The sequence below is a fragment of the Oryctolagus cuniculus genome, chromosome 2, assembly GCF_051225735.1.
Source record: "Oryctolagus cuniculus isolate XC-2025 breed Fujian yellow rabbit chromosome 2, ASM5122573v1, whole genome shotgun sequence".
In the NCBI taxonomy this organism is placed as follows: domain Eukaryota; kingdom Metazoa; phylum Chordata; class Mammalia; order Lagomorpha; family Leporidae; genus Oryctolagus; species Oryctolagus cuniculus.
The window spans coordinates 124450777-124461872 of NC_142868.1; the positions used below are offsets into that span (position 1 = coordinate 124450777).

At 36.7% G+C, this 11096-nt stretch overlaps 1 pseudogene; it reads left to right on the top strand.

Annotated features, from left to right (window-relative positions):
* The first annotated feature begins 212 nt into the window (after positions 1-212).
* Positions 213-1175, top strand: LOC149128038 (small ribosomal subunit protein uS2 pseudogene; annotated as a pseudogene).
* The last annotated feature ends 9921 nt before the right edge of the window (positions 1176-11096 follow it).

Consider the following 11096-nt stretch of genomic DNA (forward strand, 5'->3'; position numbering starts at 1 on the left):
AGACATAGAAAACCTAAACAAATCTATTACCAGGATTGAAACTGAATCAATAATAAACACCCTCCCAATGAAGAAAAGCCCAGGACCAGATGGCTTCACTGCTGAATTCTACCAGACATTTAAAGAAGAACTAGCCTTTCTGCACTCCCTGGCAATGGATCTATACAGTGTTGTTCTTGATTCCTGGCATAAGTTAAGAGGAAGCTGTCACAATGTCCAGAGCTCTTGATGTCCTGTAAATGAAGGAGAATGATGTCAAGTTCCTTGCAGCAGGAACCCATCTAGGTGGCACCAACCTTGACTTTCAGATGGAACAGTACATCTACAAAAGGAAAAGTGATGGCATGTACATCATCAATCTGAAGAGGACCTGGGAGAAGCTTCTGTTTGTGGCCCATGCTATTGTGGCCATTGAAAAGCCTGCTGATGTCAGTGTGATATCCTCCAGGAACACTGGCCAGGGGGCTGTGCTGAAGTTTGCTGCTGAAACTGGAGCTACTCCTATTGCTGGTTGCTTCACACCCAAAACTCTCACTAACCAGATCCAAGCAGCCTTCCAGGAACCACGGCTTCTGGTGGTTACTGATCCTCGGGCTGACCAGCAGTCTCTCACAGAGGCATCTTATGTGAACCTGTCTATCATTGTTCTTCGTAACACAGACTCTCCTCTGCACTATGTGGACATTTCTATCCCATGCAACAAAAAGGGAGCCCACTCAGTGGGTCTGATGTGGTAGATGGTGACCCAGGAGGTTCTGCACATGTCTGGTATCATCTCATGTGAACACCCATGGGAGGTCATGCCTGATCTCTACTTCTACAGGTATCCTGAAGAGATTGAAAAATAAGAGCAGGCAATTGCTGAAAAAGCTGTGATCAAGGAAGACTTTAAGGGTGAATGGACAGCTCCAGCGCCTGAGTACACTGCTATTCAGCATGAGGTTGCTGACTGGTCCAAAGGCATGCAGGTGCCCTCTGTGCCTACTCAGCAGTTCCCCACTGAAGACTGGAGTGCTCAGCCTGCCACTGAAGACTGGTCTGCAGCACCCACAGCTCAGGCCACCAAGTGGGTAGGAACAACCACTGAGTAGTCTTAAGCTGTTTGTCACAGTTTCTGAAGCAAACATGGAAATGAGGTTGATGGAAAATAAACACCAATTTCTACAGAAAAAAAAGAAGAACTCCTCTTCTCAATTTATTCAAAACAATTGAAAGGGAGGGAATCCTCTCAAATTCTATGATGCTAGCATCACCTTAATTCCTAAACCTGAAAAAGATGCAACAGAGAAAGAGAATTGAAGACCAAGTTCCCTGATAAACATAGATGCACAAATCCTCAAAAAAATTCTGGCCTATCAAATCCAACAACACATCAGAAAGATCATTCACCTGGACCAAGTGGAATTAATCCCTGGTATGCAAAGATGGTTCAACATGCGAAAATCAGTCAATGTGATACATCACATTAACAAACTTAAGAATAAAAACTATATGATTATCTCAATAGATGCAGAGAATGCATTTGATGAAATACAACACCATTTCATGATGAAAACTCCAAGCAAACTCGGTATATAAGGAACATTCCTCAACACAATCAAGGCAATTTATGACAAACAGCCAGCATTCTACTGAATGGGGAAAAGTTGGAAGTATTCCTTCTGAGATCCAGAATCAGACAAGGATGCCCACTCTCAAATTGCTGTTCAATATAGTACTGAAAGTTTTAGAGTGATTAGAAAAGAAAAGAAATCTAAGGGATTCAAATTGGGAATGAGGAAGTCAAGCTATTCCTATTTGCAGATAATATGATTCTATATATAGCAGATCCAAAAGACTCACCAAGAGATTATTGGAACCCATAGAAGAGTTTGGTAAAGTAGCAGGATATCAAATTAATATATAAAATCAACAGCCTTTGTATACACAGACAAAGCCATGGTGAAGAAGAAGTTCGAAGATCGATCCCATTCACAATAGTTACAAAAAAAATACCTTGGAATAAATTTAACCAAGGATGTCAAAAATCTCTATGATGAGAATTACAAAACATTTAAGAAAGAAATAGAAGAAAATGCAAAAAATGGGGAAATCTTCCATGTTCATGGATTGGAAGAATCAACATCATCAAAGGCAATTTACATATTTAATGTGATACCAATCAAAATACCAAAGACATTCTTATCAAATATAGAAAAAAATGATGCTGAAATTCAAATGGAAGCACAGGAGACCTTGAATAACTAAAGAAATCTTATACAACCAAAACAATGTGGGAGGCATCACAATAACAGATTTTAAGATATACTACAAGGCAGTTAAAATCAAAACAGCTTGGTACTGGCACAAAAACAGATGGATAGACCAATGGAACAGAATAGAAATACCAGAAATCAATCCAAACATCTACAACCAACTTATATTTGATCAAGGACTTAAAACTAATTCCTGGAGCAAGGACAGCCTCTTCCAAAAATGGTGCTAGGAAAACTGGATTTCCACATGCAGGAGTATGAACCAGGAACCCTACGTTACACCTTACATAAAAATCCAAATGTATTTTTTATACAGGCATAGTTAGACAGTGAGAGAGAGAGACAGAGAGAAAAGTCTTCCTTCCATTAGTTCACCCCCCAAGTGCGCTATGGCCGGCGCACCATGCCGATCCAAAGCCAGGAGCCAAGTGCTTCCTCCTGGTCTCCCATGAGGGTGCAGGGGCCCAAGCACTTGGGCCATCCTCCACTGCCTCCCTGGGCCACAGCAGAGAGCTAGACTAGAAGAGAAGCAGCTGGGACTAGAACCCAGTGCCATATGGGATGCCGGCACCGCAGGTGGATGATTAACCAAGTGAGCCACGGCACTGGCCCCCCATTCAAATGTATTAAAGACCTAAATCTATGACCTGATAACCATCAAATTATTAGAGAACATTGGGGAAACCCGGAATGACATTGACACAGGCAACAATTTCTTAGAAAAATCCTCAGAGGCACAGGCAATCAAAGCTAAAATCAACAAATGGGATTACATCAAATTGAGAAGCTTCTGTACTGCAAAAGAAACACTCAGGAAAGTGAAGAGGCAACCAACAGAATGGGAGAAATTATTTGGAAGCAATGCAACTGATAAAGAATTAATTAGCAGAATATATTTAGAGATCAAGAAACGCCACAACAACAAAACAAATAACCCATTTAAGAAATGGGCCAAGAACTTAAATAGACATTTTCAAAAGAAGAATCCAAATGGCCAACAAACAAATGAAAAAATGCTCAGGATCATTAACCATCAGGGAAATGCACACAAAAAGCACAATGATGTTTCACCTCACCCGGTTAGCATGACTTTTATTCAGCAATAAACAAACAACAAATGCTTGTGAGCATGTGGGGGGAAACTACCCTAATCTGCTGTTGTTGGGAATGTAAACTTGTAAAACCACTATGGAATTCAGTTTGAAGATACCTCAGAAATCTGAATATAGACCTACCATATAGCCCAGCCATTCCACTCCTGGGAATTTACCCAAGAGAAATGAAATCAGCAAATAAAAAATTATTTGCACCTCCATGTTTATTGCAGATCAATTCACAGTATCCTAGACATGGGATCAATCTAAATGCCCATTAACTGTAGATTGGATAATGAAATTATGGGATATGTACTCAATGGAATACTACATTGTGATAAAAAAAAATGAAATCGGTTATTTGCAACAAAATTGATGAATCTAGAAAACATCATTCTTAATGAAATAAGCCAGTCCCAAAGGGACAAATATCGTGTTTTCCCTGATCTGTGATAACTAACAGAGTACCTAAAAGGAACTCTGTAGAAGTGAATTTGACATTTGAGAAGTGATGACTTGAACAGCCCTTGTCTTCACTGACAAGGAACAGTTTTTTGTTGTTTTCTTTCTTAATGGAGAATGGGACTGGGAATGGGAGAGGGAGGAGAAGGTAGGGTGGGAGGGCGATATGATGTGAAGAATCACTATATTCCTAAGTTGTACTTATGAAATTTGTACTCATTAAATAATTGGTTTCTTTGGGGAAAAAAAACATAGATTCAAAAATCCTCAACAAAATATTAGCTAATAGAATCCAATAACATATCAGAAAGATCATTCACCCAGATGGAATGGCATTTATTTCTGGTTCGCATGGATGATTCAACATATGTGAATATGCAAATCAATAAATGTGATACATCACATTAATAAATTGAAGAGGGCTGGCATTGTGAAACAATGGGTAAAGCTGCCACCTGTAATGCCAGCCTCCCATATGGGCAGTGGCTCATGTCCAAGATGCTCCATTTATGATCCAACTCCCTGCTAATGGCCTAGGAAAAGCAATGAAATATGTTAACCATGTAGATACCTGGAAGAAGCTTCTGGTTCCTGGCTTCAGTCTGGCCTACCCCTGGCTGTTGTGGCCATCTGGGAAGTGAAACAATATATGGAAGATTCTCTGTCTCTCCCTCTCTTTCTCCATAGTTCTAACTTTAAAATAAATAAATAAATCTTTTAAAAAATGAAGAATTAAAAATTATGATTATCTCAATAGATGCAGAGAAAGCATTTGTTAAAATACCTTAAGCAAATTGAGTACAGAATGAACATTCCTTACAAAACCAAGGCAATAAATGACAAACCCATAGTCAGCTTCTATGGAATGGGGAAGATTCTGAAGCATTTCCACTAACATCCAGAAGCAGACAAGGATGACCAGTTTCACCATTGCTATTCAATATAATTATGGGAGTTGCAGTCAGACCATTAGGGAAGAAAAGGAAATTCAATGAATGCAAATTGGAAAGGAGGAAGTAAAAGTATCCCTGTTTGCAAATGTCATGATCCTATATATAGGGGGAACCAAAGCACTCCACTAAGAGATAACTGAAACTCATAACAGAGCTTGGTAAATTTGCAGGGAAAAATATACGCCAATACACTGTTGGTGGGAATGTAAACTTGAGAAGTCATTGTGGAAGATAGTATGGAGATTCCTCAGACATCTGAAAATAGATACACCATATGACCCAGCCATCCCACTCATGAGAATTTACTCAAATGAAGTGAAAGCAGCATATGAAAAAGTTATTTGTACTACCATGTTTATTGGAGTTCAATTTACAATAGCTATGACATGGAACCAATCCAGATGTCCATCAACTGATGAAAGGATAAAGAAGATGTATTATACACTGTGGAATACTACTCAGCCATCAAAAAGAATGAAATCTTGCCTTTTGAAACAAAATGGGTAGAACTGGAAATGATTATGCTTAATAAAATAAGACAATCCAAAAAGAGAAATATCACATGTTTCCTCTGATACGTTATATTTAGTGCAGAATACCAAAAAAAAAGTGTAGGAATGAAATGGACACCTTGTAATCTGAGTGGTGTTTTTAGCTCTTACTTATACTCCCATGGAACTATGGTCTTTATTTTACTTGTTGAATATTATAGTTAGTGGTGCATTAAGCCTGTGAATATAGAGTGGATTGAAATTATGTTTTTGTAAAAAATAAAAAGCATATAAAAGAAAGGAGACAAGAAGAAGGAAGAAATGAAGGAAAGAAGGAGGAGGATGAGAGGAAGGAGAAAGTGAGGGAGGGAAATACAATTATCTTCTTAGGGTTGTATCTATGAAATACATGGAATTTGTTCTCTTTATATTAATAAAAACTAACAATAATACTAACGATAACAAAAACACAAATCCCCTTTCCTATAGGACTTGTGCTATGGTTATGTCTTCTCAGTTTATACTAACTTATTTCATAACATCAACTGACAGGGTTCTTCTCGGTTCTATTGTTTTCTATCCTTCAGTGACTGTAAAATGATAATTCTTCTTCATATTTCTATGATTTATAGTACCTCTTTTAACCCAACTAAAACAAACAGGAGAAATTCTCTTTCAAGCCACTTTATATGGAAAAATCAATAAACTGTTGCAGGATTCTTTTTCTTTTTCTTTCTAATTAATTAGAGAATAATTTACTTGTGTTCTTTTTTTCATAGGCACTTATTTATTTGATACTCTATTTAAATTTTGCCCTCTCTCTCTTTCTCTCTATCTATCTCTCTTTCTCTCTCTGTCTGGAAATTGGAGAAAATTTATCTCAATTACATTCGTAAGAAGAGTTTGGAAAGAAAATAAGAATGAAAGGGACCAGTATTTTGACACAGAGAATTAAGCTGCCACTTGCAATACCAACATCCCATATTGGAGTAATGGTTTGAGTCCTGGCTGCTTCACTTTCAATACAGTTTCCTGATAATGCATTTGGAAGGCAGAGTAGGATGGTTGAACTCTGTAATTAATACACAATTATTCTTAGGTGTTGAAATTTAACTGAAAAGTGAAACTGCTAAATATAAGAGTGGAAATAAGAGAGGGAGGAGATGTACAATTTGGGACAAATGGTATTAGTGAAGTTTTCTCCTCAACAATAACATTATACGATGGAATGCATAATTATAATGAGATTTGAGTTAAAAGAATAGCTAATGTAACTTTGGAAATACATCTGGACTATGATGAAAGTCTAGTATAATTTAATTCTACATTTTACATTCAGTTTTATATATTCTGATATTTGGCATAAATAAAGTGTCAGCTGTACTGCTCTCATGTTAACTTTTTACCATGTTTCCCAAAATCAAGACAAGAGGAAGGGACAATCTGATATCTCAAAACTGTACCCTGTGGGAGATGAGGCATTACTAATGTCTAATTTAAATCATATTTCCACTCATAAAAAAGTTTTTAAAATAGTAGTAACTAAAATAATAGTTAACTCTTGAAGTAGAACTAATAAATGCCTGCTAAATGTTGATATTTCCTGGTGTAATGTAGAGAGCTCATCAGGATATATGAGTATTATCTTGAAACATGATGTGAAATGAGTGATGGATACTGTTAGGGTTAATAGCACTTAATAGCCATTCTGATGTGTTCAGATAGTTACTTTAAGGGGAATTAGTGCACAGGTGAAAAACATACATTGCTGCTGTTGTTTGTGTGGTTTCGTGAACGTCTGTGTTCCTTGTACTGGATGTTCTGTTTACCACTTGTCTTTACAAAATCAACATAATCCTATTCAAGGAACATATGAAATTAGTTCCAAAAATTAATTTAATATTATTAAATAGAAAGCAGGGTAGTCTGTCCATAGTTTAGGAAACAGAGGCTTGCCTAAGAGATGTTGCTAGGCAATGTAAAGGGTGAAATTGTGGAAGAGTTAAAAATGGTGATTAAAAGCAATGATTTAGACTATGGCTTAAAACAGAGGAGTTTGGGAACACAGGCACCTGGTGTAAGAACAAGAGAAACCACCGTCAGAACTGATAGACATGGCAGGGCAAACAATATCTCTGTGCATGAGTGTGGTGTGGTTTTAATAAACAACACATGCATTTTTCCTGCAACTGTAAGAGTCTTAAAAGCACATTCTAGTTTGGTCTTTATCAAATTATGACTTCATCTCTTAATTACCACCATATATTGGACTGTATTCCTGGAAATATTGATATGCTGCATATGTGTCATCACATTTACCATCATGATCTCAAGGTCAGAGACAATGCCCAGGTCAGAAATTCTCTGTAGGCATTAAAGGACATTAGTTGACTTAACTGGAATCATTTGAATATCTAAAACCAATAGACTTACCTATTTTAGAGGAAACCCATGCATATATATATATATATATATATATATAGTGGGAGGATATATAATTTGCAGAATTGAACAGTTTCAGTTACTTAATGATAACATGTGCTTGACTTCAATGCAAATACTTGAAACCACTGTTATATAAAACTTTGAATTAGTAGGACTTACATACTTATTTTTATATATATATTTTCAACACCCAACTGCACTTTGAGAAATTTACTGTCATTGCCCTATCTTCAGGAAAAATATTAGGTCAGCTAGTCAATGACTGCTTGCTTTCTGGGCCATCAGTAATTCCATAGCAATTTTCTGAATGTTTGGAATAGCAGAGGATGGACAGTGGATTCATTGCTGGGAAATATAATCTCTGTAATGGCCTTTGTCACATTTTGCAGCATATAAAACATTTCTGGGAGACAAATGTGACTCACTTAGTTTGCAGCTAGCTCTTTAGGGTCCATCCGTCTTCACAGATGTGTCAGTAAAGACACTAAAGGCATGGTAGAGTGTGTTCTTCAGGGAAGTTTCATTTACTCCTTAATGCAACAGCCATTTATAAAATACTGCTGGAGAAACAGTCATTTAAAGGAAACTCATCAGTGGCAATATCATTTTATTTGCAAAGGCAATACAAATGAAGTAAGCCAAAGACGGTTTTCACTTCCTCAGGATGTCCTGTGCTGATTCTCCCCTTCCAGCACAGGGTAATAGTCATGACGGCCTGAGAGGAAACCTGTGGTAATTCTTGTTGGTCCTGATGCAATGATGCACTCTTCCTAGAGGGCTTTCTTCCACCGGATTAACACACTTTGTCTTTCAGCAGGCTAGACAGACTTACAGGAACATGGACACGATGAGAACACAGCCTGATGGAGAAATACAAATCGCTTCTTGTGTGGATGTTTCTATGTGTGTTTTGAGAGCAGTCTCCTGGATCAGAGTCAAAAAAATAATATTCTCAATAAAAAAAAATCTATGACATAATAGATGTCTATTTTAAACAGACAAAGCTTGTTCTTTTACATGAAATAGGTAGAAGGATTAGCTCTGCCTGTTCAAATTAAATTTCTTTATTTTAACAGCTTTATTGGTATGCTGATATAGAAAAACTGTGTATATCTATAGATACATATATAGAGATTTATCAATATATTGTGCACAACTTGATAGTTTCATATAAGTATATATTGTGTAATGATCTCCATAATCAAGGTCATGGAAAAAAATCCATCACAACATGTAATTGTCACTAAGTGTGTGTATGTGCATGTGTATGTGGTGAGATGATTAAATATAAGATCTATCCCCCTAGTCAATTTTAAGTATGCACTGTAGTATTGTTAACTACTGTCTCCATGGTATACAATGGATCTCCAGAATTTTTTCAACCTGCATAACTGAAGCTTACAATCCTTCATCTACATCAGCCCCATAGGCCCTTGCTCTCAGTCCCTTGGAAACCACCATTCTAGTATTTTTTTCTATTACTTTGAAAAAAGTGATAACATGACATATTTTTCCAATTGTATCAAGTTTATTTCACTTAACAAAGTCTCCTCCAGCTTCATATATGTTCTTGAATATGGAGAGATGTCTTTTTTTAAGGCTGGATATTATTCCACATTTATATAGCATGTTTTCTTTTTCCGTTTTTTTTTGTTTTGCAGGATAATATAAATTTATTTAATCATGCATTTATTTAATAATAATGTCTAGGACACCTGCTGCCAGAGTTTATTTTCATCTTGTATCATAGTCACCATCACATTAAGTCCTATAATACATAAAGAACAATTTATTTTTCCTGCTTTCTTTCTTAATTCTTTAATCTAAACTAGGTCCAAATCATAAATGTTGTATGCAAAAACTCATGCTTAAAAACATTTTTCCCCCACTTTACTTGTATAAGTCTCCTTATCTCCAGCTACTTTTTCCCCCCTCTTCTAGTTGTGAAATGTAATCAGTTTCATTGGTTCTGGTATCAGTTTGTTCTTCCATGTAGTTTCCTTTGCTAACCTCTACCAGTTTTAGGGATTATACTGATCCTGCCAAGGGGTCACAGTTGATTGGGAGCAGAGGAAGAGTGTCTTTGCCTTTGACCCCACTCATCCCCCAGTTCCAGTCTTAAATTTCTAGCTGTATGATGGAGACCTTGACTTGTTGTTAATACATTAAAATCAAACTGTCTAGGAGACTAAATTTCTAATTTACAGGAATGATAATACTATCACTCTCTGATCACCATTCAAAAATCACTAGATTCTGTGTCTCTAGATCCTATTGTCGAATCCTATTTATCTTACATCCTCAATGCCTATAACATCTAATACCTCTTTTTTTTCCATTTCATTTCTTTTTTTTTATTTTTAACTTTTATTTAATGAATATAAATTCCAAAGTACAGCTTATGGATTACAATAGCTTCCCCCCAATAACGTCCCTCCCACCCGCAACCCTCCCCTTTCCCACTCCCTCTCCCCTTCCATTCACATCAAGATTCATTTTCGATTCTCTTTATATACAGAAGATCAGTTTAGCATACATTAAGTAAAGATTTCATCAGTTTTCTCCCACACAGAAATATAAAGTGAAAAATACTGTTTGAGTACTAGTTATAGCATTAAATCTCAATGTACAGCACACTAAGCACAGAGATCCTACATGAGGAGTAAGTGCACAGTGACTCCTGTTGCTGACTTAACAAATTGACACTCTTGTTTATGGCCTCAGTAATCACCCTAGGCTCTTGTCATGAGCTGCCAAGGCTATGGAAGCCGTTTTATAAACAATGGCTATTTATATCATTTGCTCACTGTGAATAATGCAATGGTCATGGGGTGCAAATACCCCTTTATGATTCTGATTTCCATGCCTTTGGGTAGACACACAGAAGTGAGATTGCCAAACATAACGTAGTTTTAGTTTAAATTCTTTGTAGTGCCTCAATACAGTTTTCCTTAATGGTTTTATGAATTTGCATTCCCCCCAACAGTGTCTCTGGGTTACTTTCCTTCATCTTCTTTTTGGCAACAAAACCCTGCTCTCAGAAGTTCCCCTACACCTACTTTATTTTCCTTATGTCTTCCTCTAGATAGTATTATTTGTTTAAGCAAGAAGCCCTGCGTTTTTACTTTGAAAGCTACATGGCACTGCAAATTATGTGACTTCTAGGTAGAATGGTGGCAAAATACATCAAAGGAGAGAAAATATAGGAGAAATATGTTCTATTTGTATAGCAACTGCATTCCAGAACTAAAATGTCCCTATTTTTTTAGCCTTGTTTTTAGGGGAATGAGAGGGATTACAATCAGGTTCTGAAAAAGAAAGAGGAAAGGAAAGGAAGGAAGGAGCTGTCATATGTATAGATAAGACATTTTAGAATTATGTTTGATTTTACTTCTC